Source organism: Leopardus geoffroyi, chromosome D3 (assembly GCF_018350155.1).
Source record: "Leopardus geoffroyi isolate Oge1 chromosome D3, O.geoffroyi_Oge1_pat1.0, whole genome shotgun sequence".
Classification (NCBI taxonomy): Eukaryota; Metazoa; Chordata; class Mammalia; order Carnivora; family Felidae; genus Leopardus; species Leopardus geoffroyi.
In genome coordinates, this window is record NC_059339.1 from 35,571,869 (window position 1) to 35,588,319 (window position 16,451).

The 16,451-nt window shown below is 44.2% G+C and overlaps 1 long non-coding RNA gene across 1 annotated transcript; it reads left to right on the forward strand.

The window, feature by feature from the left end:
- The first annotated feature begins 47 nt into the window (after positions 1–47).
- On the forward strand, positions 48–4,339 carry LOC123587925. Its single transcript, XR_006707611.1, has 2 exons — positions 48–469; positions 3,632–4,339. It is a non-coding gene; the product is annotated as an uncharacterized LOC123587925 (long non-coding RNA).
- The last annotated feature ends 12,112 nt before the right edge of the window (positions 4,340–16,451 follow it).

The following is a 16,451-nucleotide window of genomic DNA, read 5'->3' on the forward strand; positions in this document are numbered from 1 at the left end:
GGCGTGGGGCCTGCGAGGGGCGGGCGGTCCGGCGCTCGCTCGCCTCCTGTCGGCGGGAGGACCGCGCGCCCTGCGAGCCGGGTCTGCCGTTGCCGGTTTCTCCTTGTATGCACCTGTCTTTGCTGTCTTGTATCCCTGCTGTTCTGTTTTCACTGCTCTCCTCCCCCTTTTCTTTCCGTCGACTCTGTTTTCTTCTCTTACTTCTTCGTCCTCCCTTCTTTCCCTTTATCACTCCTCCTTTTTCTTCTTTCACTAAATCCAGCCCCCAAACACCATGGCTGTTTATTAGCCATCTCTCCCCCAAACCTGTTACATTCTCAGTATAACGTCTCCCAAATTACTGCTGCAAACTCAAATGTTGCGGGGACTCTCGCAAGTCCCCCGAGCCAGGCCTTGTCCGTCACACCTTGCCACCTGGAGGCTCCTGGGCCTGGGCCCAATCACAAGCCAACCCCCCTTTCTCCCCATGGTAGGTAAACTTCTTCATCTTTCCTTGTCATGTCTGTCTTTCATAGGAAGAAATGTCGTGTCTTTTCCATAGAAGACACACGAAATCAGGTATTTTTAGCCCAGCTTTGCTGCCTCACTCAGAGTCCGGAAGTTTTTATTCCATTTAACTTTTGATATAAATAAAGGGCATGCTTCTTTGGGGGAGAGGGTGAGACCTCAAACAGTAGTCAGAAACTCCAAGATTGACACTACAAAACTTCAGGAATTATGGACTCAGGCAGGGTGTTTTGCCATTTCTATTTGAAAGGATTTAAGGATCCAGAAAATCGCTGCGAGGGATCCCTTGCCAGGGATTTGTTTAGTAAATTCCTTAGCGTGAACTTGAGCGCCTCAGAACACAGGGTTCTAAATATGATAGGACCTGGCGCATTTGCTGAGAATGATCAGGTAACCCACCGAATTTCAGCTTTATTTAGAACTGGGTTTGGTAATGCGTAGTACGTGTGGATGTTACCCTATAAACCTGATTTGTAAAAATCTTACATTGCCCACAAATTAATTGGAAGTTTACATTTATACAAGAGTCCTTAGCTTTCCAAAAGCAATCACTATTTTTTCTTTCTTTTTTTTTTTTTTTACTAGTTCTTAGGACACTTAAAATATGATTGTATCTCTATAATTTTATTTTTTATTCTTTAAAAACTTTATTTATTTAAAAATTTTTTTTTCAACATTTATTTACTTTTGAGAGACGGAGAGAGACAGAGCATGAGCGGGGGGAGGGTCAGAGAGAGGGAGACAGAATCTGAAGCAGGCTCCAGGCTCTGAGCTGTCAGCACAGAGCCTGATGTGGGGCTCGAACCCACAAACTGTGAGATCACGACCTGAGCTGAAGTCAGACACTTAACTGACTGAGCTACCCAAGCACCCCTATTTTCTATTTATTTCTGAGAGAGAGAGAGTCGGGAGGGACAGAGAGAGAGAGAGAGAGAGGGGATCTGAAGCAGACTCAGTGCTGACAGCAACCAGCCCAACGTGGGCTCAAACTCATGAACCATGAGATCATAACCTGAGCCGAAACTGGATGCTTAACCAACTGAGCCACCCAAGGACCCTGCAAAGAGAGTACTGTCTATACCAGAAAGCATTCATTATAAAGAGGGTGGGAATCAGATTGCGTTATTCTTCTCTGCTAGCGGAGCTCTGTGTTTTGTCCAGACACTCACACTGCTCTGTGAAATCATGGGCTTCAGGTAAAGCTTGCCCAAGCATCAGGAACAGGGGGAGAATGTTGTTTTATCTCAGTCAATCACTCATATTCAACCCTCCTTGCCAGTAAGTGGCTTGGGAAAGGGCATATGACCAAAGGCTGGTCAATGAGAAATTCACAGAAATCTTTGGGAGGAAAAGGGCTTCTGGTGAAAGGTTTGTAGCTCTTCAAAAAAAGACCCAAGGAAGGGATCGTTCCTCTTCTGCCTTAGACCCTTTGTGCGAAAGCTATAATCCTTACAGGAGTTTCTGCCATCTTGCTGTCTTGAAGACAGCTGGCTGACAGGTTGTAGATGGCCGAGTGGAGCGACGTGGTTGGGAAGGCACCGAATTAACCAACCACGGAGACAACCTGCCCCCACCCCATCTAGGAACATCTTACCCCACAATGCAATGAATCCCGTTGCTGCTTAAGACTTTTGAGTTAGGTTTTTTCATATTTGGGAGCTGAAGGAATCTTAACAAATATAGGAATGCATGCTTACAAATATGACATTATAGAGGTAAGCTTGAATCAGCCCTAATCTTTTTAAAAGAACGTACTTTATCCATAACAAATTACCTGTAATGTGCCTGGCAACTGCTCATGACATACAAGTATTTCATGTTCCTGCTGTTCAGAATTGGGCTGTGTGAGGGAAGCTATGAAGGGAAGGCAATGGGCACACTAGCTAGAGAAGATTACCAAATGCAATGTATTTCCCCAAATTGGAAGCCAAAGTAACATTCTGTTGGACATGGAGACTGATACAAAACAAGCATCATCTAAAAACTGAGAGTAGACCCAGGTTTTGTGGGGCTTGACAATTTTAGGGTCCCTTTTTAAGTTTTATGGATGCTGGCAGAAGACAGGAGGTTCATGGGTCAAAGTCATGGACACGTAGAGAAGCAAGCAGGTCTCAGTCTTGTTCCTGCCAAGACACAGTTTTCCCCCCTCCATTTCTGTTGAGATATAATTGATATATAACCTTGCTTTAGTCCAAGGTGTGAAACATAATGCTTGGCTACTTGTATGTATTGTGAAATGATCACAACAAATTTACTTAACATCTATCACCTCACATGGTTATAATATTTTTTCTTGTGATAGTTTTTTAACTCTTCCAGCAACTTTCAAATATACAACACATTATTGTTTTATTTTATTTTTTTGATTTATATCCAAATTAGTTAGCATATAGTGCAACAATGATTTCAGGAGTAGATTCCTTAGGGCCCCTTACCCATTTAGCCCATCCCCCCCCTCCCACAACCCCTCCGGGAACCCTCTGTTTGTTCTCCGTATTTAAGAGTCTCTTATGTACAACACAGTATTGTTAACTACAATCTCCATGCTGTACATTACATCCCATGACTTACTTGTTTTATAATTGGAACTTTGTACCCTTTGACCCCCTTCACCTATTTCACCTTAAGTCCCACCTCTGGCAACCACCAATCTATTTCTTGTGTCTTTGACTTTCGTTTTTTTAGATTCCACATATAAATGAGATCATGCAGTATTTATCTTTCTCTGACTTATTTCACTTAGCCTGATACCCTCAAGGTCCATCTTTGTTATTGCAAATGTCAGGATTTCCTTCTTTTTTTTTTTTTTTCCAACGTTTATTTATTTTTGGGACAGAGAGAGACAGAGCATGAACGGCGGAGGGGCAGAGAGAGAGGGAGACACAGACTCAGAAACAGGCTCCAGGCTCTGAGCCATCAGCCCAAAGCCTGACGCGGGGCTCGAACTCACGGACCGCGAGATCGTGACCTGGCTGAAGTCGGACGCTTAACCGACTGTGCCACCCAGGCTCCCCAGGATTTCCCACCAACTGCGGAACGCATTTTATTCCCCTTATCACTTTATTATTCCCAGCACAGTGGGCAGCATGAATGTTGTATTCACATCAGTTTCTTCTGTCCCAAGCCCCACAGGCGCTGTGGGGCTGGGTCCAGGTGGATGCTGTGCCGAATCGGGTTTGCACCGCAGCGGGAATCCCAGACGTTAATGGGGCTGCGAGCAAGCCTGCCAGGAGGGAGTCGTTGTGTCGATTACACTGGTCAGCAGACAGGTCCTCCTTCTGTCCTGAAGGGAGCCAGGATCTCATTCTTCCAAGGTCATCTGCTCTACAAACATCCCTGAAAAGATGGTCAGGAACAAAAGTCAGTGCCCCTGCTTCCAAGATCTGCAGAAGCACAAGAGACCCATGGAAAATGACCTTCCAACAAAAATTAGGTAAAAAGTAAACGTTTTTTTCTGGATGATAAAATAAATGATAATTCACAAATTTAAAAGAGCTGACAAATGCTCTGAACAAAATTTCAAAACTTGGTATTTTCATTCATTAATTGCCTGAATCACGTCTGTAATTTTTTTACATTTATTGACTGCATACATCTGATTATATTATAATACTTTTGTAATATCGCTTACAGAGAGAATCGAAAGGCAGTCTTTCCTCTGGCATGGTTGATTGGAATTTTTAAATTTTTGTTATTGGTAGCTGGAATGCGTAAAAAACATGTGACTTCATATCCAGAAATATTCTCTTTGTGGTTCTGCTGTAGGCTTATGTCCTGCAAACCCAGGAATCCTAATCGACACCAGTTTCATTAAAAAAGGAAACAAAATGTATCGTGTGTTTATAACTGTCTACGCTTCACTATTAAGTGCATCCCTTACTGGAGAGGATTCCACTTTGCTCGGGCACTGACGAGGACTGAATTTTCTCCTTATGGTTTTGTGTTTCTGATTATTGGAAGAATGCTCCTCAGGTGAGCTTCTGACTGCACCTGTCACTTCCCCTCCATTGTCTTATATATTGGTTTTTTTTTTTAATGTTTTTATTTATGTTTGAGAGAGCGTGAGCAGGGGAGGGGCAGAGACACAGGAGAGAGGGCACAGAGGATCTGAAGCTCTGTGCTGTCAGCTCAGAACCCAATGTGAGGTTTGAACTCACAAACCCATGAGGTCATGACATGACTGAAATGGCTGAGCTACCCAGGCACCCCTGTCCACATATTTTTGGTGCCAGCTTGCAGGACATGTTCTCATTGCAATATGACTGACACATGGGGAAGTGTGATGGAAGCAGAGAAGGCATAGGAAGAGGCAACAGCCTTAACCAATTACAGTAAAGTTATTCTCCTCCAAACGTTATAGACGCTTGCTTATGAGAACACAGTGCTGGGATCCTTCCCAGGCCTCTGCAAATGAAGGGTGCTGAAGCTTAAGCTTCATTACTTAACGATAAGTCTGCAGCTGCATAAATCCCAAGTCCACACTTATATACTAACCCAAGTCGAAATAATCTTTTCCTTGTCATCACTCAATTAAGATGAATAAATGTCTCAAATATGAACGTGTAAAATATATTTACACTTAAAAAAGGAAACTCTTTCATATCTGAGGATTCTGTATAAGAGTTTGTTGACAAGAAAGAGGTTGAAATTTACTGAAGGAATAATCAATAGAGCCAAACCCTGGAAGAAATGGGAGACTGAGCCCTGTTCCTTTCCTCAGGGAAGGGGGGTACTGGGTGATGATCAACGCGTTTACAAGGAAGAGAGAAGAAAAGCATCTCAAGGATGCCCAGGACCTCTTAACCATCACCATGGTTAAATCCAAGTCCAGATCGGGGCGCCTGGGTGGCGCAGTCGGTTAAGCGTCCGACTTCAGCCAGGTCGCGATCTCGCGGTCCGTGAGTTCGAGCCCCGCGTCGGACTCTGGGCTGATGGCTCAGAGCCTGGAGCCTGTTTCCGATTCTGTGTCTCCCTCTCTCTCTGCCCCTCCCCCGTTCATGCTCTGTCTCTCTCTGTCCCAAAAATAAATAAACGTTGAAAAAAAAAAATTAAAAAAAAAAAATCCAAGTCCAGATCAAGACCTTTGGAAGCCCTAAGCTCGGGAGAGTATGTCGTCTTCCAGTGCCTTCTCTGTATGTAACGCAAAAGACAAAGCAGAGGAAACTGAATACAAATTTAAGAAAGGTGTTAGGGGTTGAAATGTGTGTTCCAAAAACTTATGTTGAAATTCTAACCCCTGCACCTTGGAATGTGACCTCATTTGAAAATAGGGTCGTTGCAGATGTAATTAGTTAAATTAAGATGAGGTCATACTGGAGTCGGGTGGGCTCAGATCCAGCATGACTTCATGTGAAGAAGAGAAGAGGCACAGACACATGAAGGGGGGAAGGTCGTGTGATGACGGAGGCGGAGATTGATGTGCTAAAGCTGTAAGTCAAGGGAAAGAAAAGATTGCTGGCAGGACACCTGCTGGAAGAGGCAGGGAAGGGTTCACCCCTGCAGGTTTCAGAGCCAGCATGGCCCTGCCTGATTTCCCACTTCTGACTCTCCCAGAACTGGGAGAGAATCAATTTCTGTTGTTCTAAACCGCCCAGCCCAGGGTCCTTTGCTGCAGGTGCCCTAGCAAACTATAGTTGATCCTTGAACAGTGTGGGGGTTAGAGGTGCTGATGCTCCCCCCTTCCCACACAGTTGAAAATCTGTGTATGACTTTTGACCCTCCCAAATCTTAGCTACAAATAGCCCACTGTTGACTGGAAGCCTTAGTGATAACATGAACAGCCAACTAACACATATCTTGCATGTTATATGTATCTACGGCATTCTTACAATAAAATAGGCTGGAGAAAAGAAAACGTTAAAAGAAAATCATAAGGAAGAGAAAATATATTTATACTACTGTACTGTCTTTATTGGAAAAAAACCCATGTTATACATGTATATATATGTATATGTATATGTATATGTATATGTATACGTATATGTATATATACATATATATACATGCACACACACACCTGCTCAGTTCAAACTTATGTTGTTCAAGGATCAACTGTGATGTAAAGGACCAAGGGATTCTGATTTTTTGTCATGATTAATTATTTCAATGCCTGTTTTGTTTCTTTCAGAAGATATGAAATTCTTCCCTAAAACTCTGCCCCTTGTCCATCTTTTTGGGTGCCTCTGATTTCCTGATGCTCTAGGTACAACCTTGGTATGCCCTTGTATTTGTCAGAACTGAAGTTCTTTTCTCTCTGATCCCGTAAGATTTTCAGTGATGGACTGTTGTCACCAAGATACTAGTCCATGTTCTACCTTTAGGACTCAGTTCTGGGGTAAAGCCAGTTACTGCCTTGGAATCCCAAAAACCAATCTGGCTGAACCCGTGTTGCCCCTAGATGATAGAAGTGCCCTCAACACCAGGAAGCCTTCACTGCTGGACATAGTAGGTCCGGGGAAAGTGACCAACAATAGAGCTAAAGGCACGGTCAAGGTGACTTGTGAGGATCGGTGTCTACCCCACCCCATACTCTATTGCCTATCACCTCTGTACAGTTTTGACAAATAGTTATTTGACATTTTCTCAATGTTATGTCAAGTGCTATGCAAAAGCAGCTGAGAGACAAGTCCTCTAGTGGCCTCTTCTAATTCATGGCCTTTCCATGTCAAAATCCTGCATTTCCTCTAGAAAGAACTTTTAGAATTTTGGAAGATCGTCTGGCCAGAATGAGGTCACATGCTTTGAAACCAATTGCCAGCAAAGGAAATAGGTCCATCATCAAAGGTTACCTCTTGTCCTGGGTATATCGTCAGTCTCCATGAATTACTGGGGGAGAGCTGGACACCCGAGTGAAATCAGGGCTTGGGTAGCAAGGAAGAAGGTGGGAATGGATGTTGGGTAGGCATCCAACAGTTCCTACTGTCAGTGCCAGCCTCAAACATGGCAGCATATTGGCTGCTCTCCTTCTATGCTTGTGAACCCACCTGTCTGTGACTTCACCCCAGCCATCCGGTCCTAGCAAGAAGGTCCTGCCTGCATGACTGTCCTGTCTTCCTTCTGCTCTGGCATCCACTCTCCCAGTCCTAGGTTTCTGGCTGACACAGCCCTACTTGTAAGGTAAGGAAAGGCAAATAACAGCCTGAGCTGGATAATAGGACCCAGACAAAGATAGAGAGATAACAAATGCTTACCACATGTTTTGGGACCAGTAGGGGTCAGGAATTTTGGAAGAAGAGACACACAATCAGAGAAGATTAAATAACTCATTTATTCAACATGCTTAAATCGATCACCTCTTAAGTGCTTGGGCCTGGGGGCATAATCCTGGACAAAAGGACACAGTCTCTGTGATGGACATTCCCAGGGTCACTCTCCGACCTTTCCCAGTCTGTTCTGAGCCCAGGAGGTGACCTGTCCGGGATGCCAGGACAGGCCTCTCACCCTCCGGCTTCCAGGTGGGGTTTGGCCCTTTTGAGGCAACAGGAGGAGATCAGAAGTGGGGAGAGGGCGAGGGTGAGTTCTTATTCTTCAAGTTCCAACCCTGTTGGATTACTACGGGTCACCTACGTGTCTCTTAATGACATGCCATCTACTCCTTTGATTTTGCCTTATCACTATGTTAGTTTTTCCCACACGAAAATATTTCCAGTTGAAATTTTTAGATACTGCCTTTCATTTGACCTGAATATTTTTCCCTGCTTGAAATGGCTCAACTGGAATAATACGCTTGTCTCCATTTTATTATTTAATAACATAACATACTATTGCAGTTTATGCTGCCTAATAAAGTGATCCTTAGAATATGTGTGTGGGGGGATGTGGTGTCAAAAATAGGGAATCTGAACATTCTGGTAGTCACATACAATGGAGTCTACATTAACATCTTGCACTCTGGATTGTGACAGAAAGTTACACACACACATATACACAGTGCTTCAAAAAACGCAAGTGGGTACTTTCAAAGGCAACCACCTTTTGGTCAAGATGTTTTATTATTTATTTGTTTGTTTGTTTGTTTTAAGTAGGCTTCACACCCAGTGTGGAGCCCAGGTAGGGGCTTGAACTAGCAACCATGAGATCAAGATCTGAGCTGAGCTCAAGAGTCTGACACTTAACCGACTGAGTCACCCAGGTCCCCATCAAGATATTTTATTTTATTTTATTTTATTTTATTTTATTTTATTTTATTTTATTTTTTAAGCTTATTTATTTATTTTGAGAGAGAGTGCAGAGAAGGGGAAGAGAAAGGGGGGAAGAGAGAGAGAGAGAGAGAGAGGGAGAGAGAGAGAGAATCCCAAGCAGGCTCCTCACTGTCAGTGCAGAGCCCAATGAGAGTCTCCATCTCACAAACCCTGAGATCATGACCTGAGCCGAAATGAAGAGGCAGATGCTTAACCGACTGAGCCACCCAGGTGCCCTGTCAAGATGTTTTAGATGTGAGCTTTTTTCTTCAAAGGAAACAAATACGGATGATATGCTCATTCTCCCTAGAGAGTTTACTGAATCGGAATCATTCCATTATTTTATGTTTTTTAATTTGTTATTTTACCACAATTCTTATATTTTTAATGTTTTTATTATTTATTTTTGAGAGAGACAGAGTATAAGTGGAGGAGGGGCAGAGAGAGAGGGAGGCACAGAATCCGAAGCAGGCTTCAGGCTCTGAGCTGTCAGCACACAGCCCGACGCGGGGCTCAAACTCACAAACTGCGAGATCATGACCGGAACTGAAGTCGGAGGCTTAACCAACTGAGCCACCCGGGCACCCCTGAATCGTTCCATTATTAATCAGAAGTTCTGCAACAGTCTATTGTTTTCCATCAATTAGTGGCTTTTCTTTTTGACAGAATGAGATGCGTGTGATGGACCCTTCTTTTCTTTCTTCTTTCCAACCTCTCCTGCCTCCTTGTATGTAAATGGGCCGAAGGTGGCCGTGGTACTATGGTCCATCGGTTGTGTATGTGTTCACATCAGCAGAGACCCATTAGCTCAAAAGCCTGAAGGTGCCAAATAAACTCTTCTATATCCAGCTGTTTTAACCATAGCCTCAATGAGTAGATTTTTAGCCATTTAGATCCTGCTTGCTTTGTATAGCCCAAGAAAATGTGCCTAATTTCTGCTAGCCATGGATCAGGTAAACCAGGACTATGAAGACCCCAAGCTGCTCTTTGGAGCTCTCTGATCCAGGGACTCTGTCCAGAGACTCTGTCTAGCCATGGAAGACCCCTTTCTGATCCTCTTATTGCCCAGGAGCTCCCTTGCTGAGCTGGGGTCTCTGGAGAGTCTCCTGCCATCAGACACTTCCTCACATGCAATACAAAAGCCCGATGACGCTTGCATGTGCTACTGTCACCTGGTGGTCATGTCTTTTTCCTTGATCACCTCTGAAATTCCTTGAATCCCCTACACTTCTATCCAAAAACGGTCCTCTGTTTTTTCTTGAGAATGTCAAGTATCTAATCAGGACAGTACACCTAACATCACAAAACTCAGAAAGGGGGAACTACAGGGTGGCTCCCAAATGTCTGTGTAGATGGCTTTAGTGATGGCAGGAAAGCTAATGACTGCATTTTGATCTTGGCATAATATGTGGAAGCCTGAATGTAGATTTCAGTTGGAAGAAGAAGAAGAAACTGAAAAAAGGCGGAGCTCAGATGAAAACCTGGATAGTTACCTAGACATTGTTTCTTGTTTAAAATTCATGCATAGGGGCATCTGGGTGGCTTAGTTGGTTGGGTGTTCCACCCTAGGTTTCGGCTCGGGTCACAATCTCCTGGTTCATGGGATCAAGCCCCACGTCGGCCTCCGGGCTGACAGCGTGGAACATGCTTGGGATTCTCTCTCTGCCCCTTTCCTGTTCATGTTCTCTCTCTCTCTCTCTCTCTCTCTCTCAAAATAAATAAATAAACATTAAAAAATTCCTACATAAAGGCAGTAGAAATATTTCTGGCCCTCACAATCTGGAAAATCACAGAGCAAGTTTTGCTTTAGAAGAGTAATTACCTTTGTCAGGAATTATTTGATGTAGAAATCTACTCAAATTATCACAAGTCAAAAGTAGAATTTGTTGTCTTATACCCCAAAATGGGAGGTACAAACAGGCCCCATGATGAGATACATTTAGGAATTGGAAAATCAGAAACAGAGTGTCATGGGCTGATTTGTGTCCCTCTCTAGATCCCACCAATACAGAGGTTGAAGTCCTGCCCCCCAGTATCTCAGAATGTGACTGTGTTTGGAGATGAGGCCTTTAAGGAGGTGATTAAGGTAAAATAGGGTTATATGGGTAGGCTCTAATTCAATATGACTGCTGTCCTCATCAGAAGAGGTTAGGACACAGACACACAGAGGTAAGATCATGTAAGGACACGAGGAAGAGGCAGCCATCTACATTATAGGCCAGGGAGAGAGGTCTCAGGAGGAACCAACCCCACCGACACCTTGCTCTTGAACTTGTAGCCTCCAGAGTGGTGAGAAATATATTTCTGTTGTTTAAGCACCACCCCCCCCGCCCCCCCAGTCCCTGGGACTTTGCTATGGCAACCCTAGCAAACTCACATACACAGGTCACTAGATTATGAGTCCCACATCTGTGGTATCCATAACCTCTCTTTAAATTTTTTTTTTTCAACGTTTATTTATTTTTGGGACAGAGAGAGACAGAGCATGAACGGGGAAGGGGCAGAGAGAGAGGGAGACACAGAATCGGAAACAGGCTCCAGGCTCTGAGCCATCAGCCCAGAGCCCGACGCGGGGCTCGAACTCACGGACCGCGAGATCGTGACCTGGCTGAAGTCGGACGCTTAACCGACTGTGCCACCCAGGCGCCCCTTTTTTTTCTTTTTTTTTTTTTAATTTTTTTTTTCAACGTTTATTTATTTTTGGGTTTTTTAAATTTTTTTTTTCAATGTTTATTTATTTTTGGGTATAACCTCTCTTATATGCTCACCTCAGTTCCGTTGCCCCGTTTATCTGCATCTACAGACGTCTTTCTTGGATGTAGTGCACATATGACAAAGATGGTCTTGCCACCCTTGGTTCCAGATGATTACTCTCAGCTCCAGCCTCAAACCATTTTCAGTCTCCCAAAGAGAGAACCTGACTAACCCCATTGGGTCAAATGTCCATCCAGGTATGACAAGAGCTATGGCTGTTGGGGTAGAAGGGTGGAAACCTGGCCGTCCCAATCTGCTTGAGATGTCCGCAATGAGTAACCCTCAGGTACAGGGGCTGGGCTGAGGCAGGTGTCCTAAGGAGTGAGCTACTGTAGTTGTTCTAAGCAAATCTTAGAGATGAAAGTGTAATCGTCAGACAAAGCCAGCACAATATGGTCCATTGGAGTGGCCCAAACTTCTTTTTAAAAAAAAATTTTTTTTAATGTTTATTTATTTTTGAGAGAGACAGAGACAGAATGCAAGTGGGTTGGGGCAGAGAGAGAGGGAGGCACCGAATCTGAAGCAGGCTTCAGGCTCTGAGCTGTCAGCACAGAGCCCAACATGGGGCTCAAACTCACGAGCTGTGAGATCATGACCTGAGCCGAAGTCGGACGCTCAACCGACTGAGCCACCCAGGCGGCCCTGGCCCAAACTTCTTATATCCTCTTCGTCTAAACTGGTATATGGACAATGGAACGTAATGGTGGAAAGACATGACTCCAACAGCTTATTCCAAAAAGCCTGGATGCCATCGGACATATAAGTCTGTGAGGACTTTAATCATGAGCAGGGAAAGAGCAGGACTGAGCTTCTCTCTCTCATTCACGCACACACACACACACACACACACGCACCTACATCTGCATACACACGCACACGCACACAGTCCTCAGCTGTCATTTCGTGATGTTTCTCTGCTTTAATACTGTCCTTGCGTTTCAAACACAGTCAAATGCACACACATGGGGGCAGAATGGAAAGGAAACATCCAGTGTGCTTTTGTGTGTGTCTTGTAAGGGTAGATGAAGATCCTACCTCTAAATAAGGATGGTCTCATGTCCCTGGAACATTTTACCTAAGCAAGTATACATGCTTCTTCTCAAAAAAAAAAAAAAAAAAAAAAGGAAATTTAGAAAATGTAAAGATACCAATTGATGTATTTGGTTTCAGGTTCCAGAAATTGAACAGGGACAAGCTTTAGCAAGAAAGGGAAGTTGAGTTTTAGGCTCTGGGCACGGCTCATGGAAACCACAGAGTAACTCAAGTGGAGCCCGGGACTGAACGGGAGCCAGACTCCAGCACCATCAGGATTTTCTCTCACCTCTCATCCAATGCCTCCGTCGGGTGTCAGTTCCATGGGATCTCTCTTGTTACCTGTCTCTGCTTCCCAGTTCCAAGAAGAGGAAAAGGCTATCTGCAGCTCCCAGAAAGAAAACATATAAACTCTCATCTCTTTTTCCATTTCCAAAGTCATAGGGAAAGCCTCTGGTGGTCCTGGCTTGGGTCTGTGCTCCACCTTTAGACCAGCAAAGAGCAGCAAAGAAGGCGGCCCTCGCCCAAGAACAGGACAGCTTGATGTAAACAGATTCATGGGCAGGGGAGGCCAATTCCAGAAAAGTGCAGAGGGATGGTGGAGATGATGTGGTCTGTGAGCTGGGGAGACAAAATTACAGCCGTCTGCTTCCACAAACAGGCAGAAATGGGGAGAAGACTTATAATCATACCATGTAGAGATAACAGTTGGAACATTTGAATACTTTTTTCTTCTTTTCACTGAGAAAGGACATTTTCTATCCACACTTTAAGATAGAAACAGTGGTAGGATCGTGTGGGTGTTTCTAAGTTTTCTTTTCTTTTTTTTTAAATTTTTAATGTTTATTTATTTTTGAGACAGAGCATGAGCAGGGGAGGGGCAGAGAGAGAGGGAGACACAGAATCCGAAACAGGCTCCAGGCTCTGAGTTGTCAGCACAGAGCCTGATGCGGGGCTCGAACCCACAGACCTCGAGATCATGACCTGAGCCGAAGTCGGACGCTCAACCGACTGAGCCACCCAGGCGCCCCTCTAGGTTTTCTTTTAATATTTTTGTGTATTTTCTAAGTTCTCATGTGAGTCCACTTTTATCATTTGTCAAAAATCACTATATTTAAAAAGTAATAAGAGGAGTATTTCAGGAGACATCACACTTTTTGAAGTTTTATTTCTGTCTTCTGAACACTTTATCACCTGTGCAGTGAACAGACTTGATTCATGGGGTGCCATCATGAAATAATTTTATCTTATCTGTCCCTGTTCTTTAAAATTTGTTCAGTGGGACTAGTTTTTCTCCATCCCTGGATAAAAACGCAGGCAGCCTGATGGCTTTGGGTTCACTCCTAAGTAATACAAATTGTCTCAGTACAGAAATGAGGATTTCCAGTCGCTGGCAGTTTTCATAACTCAAACTTGATTCGATTGAGGTGTCTGTCCCTTACCAGGTAGGAAGCCTACAGCTGAGAGACCTCCAATGTTCTGTTCTATTTTTTTTTTTTTTTTCCAAACCTCGTCCCTTTGCTAGCCATGGTTTCTGACACCTGCAGGATTGGGGGTTACCTGGGGATAATGGGGAGACAAGAGAAGAAATGGTCTGTATTAAGCTGATACTGTCATGAGCTGGCTGCTTGCTCTCTGATGCTGGCAGATTCTGTCTCATGAGCCGTCGTATGAGTACCTCAGGCGTCTTCCTCCAGCCACCCACCCAAGGGGGCACCTCCCGTTTGCAGTTCCCTAGTTGGGGGTGATGATTTTCTTCTGGTTCATTGTTTGTGTTTTGCCCAGAGCTATACCTGCCACTCTTTGCCCCTGCGGGGGGCTCTCTTGGACAAGACCTGACCAGCAATGGCTTTCTCATAGGTAGGAGGCGTTCATGCCCATTTGCTACAGCATCTTGGAGTGCAGCACCCCCCCCACCCCCACACAGCCACTGTCCCTCCCCTGGGCCATTGGTGGAGCACAGCATCCCTCATTCTTCTATATTTCCAAGTGGCAATCAGACACCGGTCTCCGGGGTCGCCACTGCACGGGACACAAACTAGGCTCTCCCATAATGCCTTTCTCAGCAATCGAGTTGAGGTCAAGTGTCCCCTACCACTCCCCCAGGGGCTGGGACTTAAAGCACATCAACAGCTCTCTCTAAAAGTCCTCTGGACAAATCCCCCCAATCTCCCCACATTCTGATCTTCAGTGTAGGCCAGGATTACAGTTTCTCACCACTTACCTTAAAAACAGGCATCTTTATCTGGAAGCTCAGTTTGGCCTATGATCTTCCTGATGTCAGGGTCTCAGCTCAAACTTGCATTTTTATATCCTCTAATACACTACAGAATGCCCCCTCGTCTTTAATTTTAAGGGAATGGATGGATAAATGAATGGGTGAATAAATAAATAAATACTGATTCATCCTTGAAAGCCTTTTTTTTTTTTTTTTTTTTTAATTTTAAAATGCAACAATGCTTTGCTCGCCCGGCATCCATTCTTACACATCACACATCTGAGGGGTTATGCGGTACTCTGCTTTAGAATTAACACTGGAAATGATAATACCTTTCATTTATGTAGCACTTTCAAGCTGGAGAAAAAAGAGTGCTTCCAAATTGCTTGTTTCTGTACTCAACTTCTCAGAATTAGGAGACATAAAAGAACCATCAGAAAAAAGACAGAGCCGTGAATAATGTGTCCCTTTGTGTCTACCTCAAGCCTGTAAGTAAGCAAGAAAGTGCACGAAGGATTTTAAAACTTTGGAAGATTTGCACCTCAATCGAGATTACGGTTTTTGTTTTCCTTTCTTTTCTTTTTTTTTTTTTTTTTTTTTTTTGAGAGAGAGAAAGAGCGCGTGAGCTGGGGGAGAGGGGCAGAGGAAGAGGGAGAGAGAGAGAATCCCAAGCAAGCTCCATGCCCAACACGAAGCCCCACTCGGTGCTCAGTTTCATGACTGTGAGATTAAGACCTGAGCTGAAATCAAGAGTTGGACGTTCAATTGAGTGAGCCACCCGGGCACCCCTACAGAGTTTTTATTTTTAAGCAGTTTCTACAATCAGCATGGGGCTTGAACTCACAACCTCAAGATCAAGAGTTGCACACTCTAGGGGCGCCTGGGTGGCTCAGTCGGTTGAACGCCCAACTTCGGTTCAGGTCATGATCTCACAGTTTGCAAGTTCGAGCCCTGCATCAGGCTCTGTGCTGACAGTTCAGAGCCCGGAGCCTGCTTTGGATTCTGTGTCTCCCTCTTTCTCTGCCCCTCCCCCACTCACACTCTGTCTCTCTCTTCTCTCAAAAATAAATAAACATAAAAAAAAAAAAAAAAAGAAGAAGAGTTGCACGCTCCACAGACTAAGCCAGCCAGGTGCCCTGAGATTACAGTTTTTTGTATGGTTCAGAAATTCTTCCAGATTTACTCATTGATGGTCATACAATTAAAAAAAAAAAAAAAAAACTAGATCTTTTCTTGTTTTTCCCTGAAAGGAGGCATTCCAATTTGAAGATTAATCTCAATGATGCTGTATTTTAATAACCGAACACATTCGAAGGTATTAATGGTGTGTCATAGGACTGCTCTCCGGGCGACGCTCTCAAGGAGTGTTTCATACGTGTGGTCATGAGACCAAGTGAGGCTGTCCTATGCAGGGTGTTTGCGAGGAGGTCAGGGGCCAGGCCACTCTGTTTCACAGACAATACATGTTTCTTTCACTGCCACCTTAATTGCACTTCCAAAGTCTGAAGTCACTGCTCCTTACTGGGACTAATCATTTTATTTGGAATAATGTCTTCTTAATGGTGGAGCTGTGGCTTTCTGCCTCAAAAAAAAAAAAAAAGTGCGAATTAAAAAAAAAAAATCTCACCTTCTTCTCTTTTTCCCTTTCTTCCTCCCCCTCTTCCCTCTCCTTCCCCCTGTCTATTTTGTTCTCTGCATAAACCACCCACTCCAACTTTAGTCCAACTGAAGATGTGCATCTTAGCATTTGCTTGGTGACT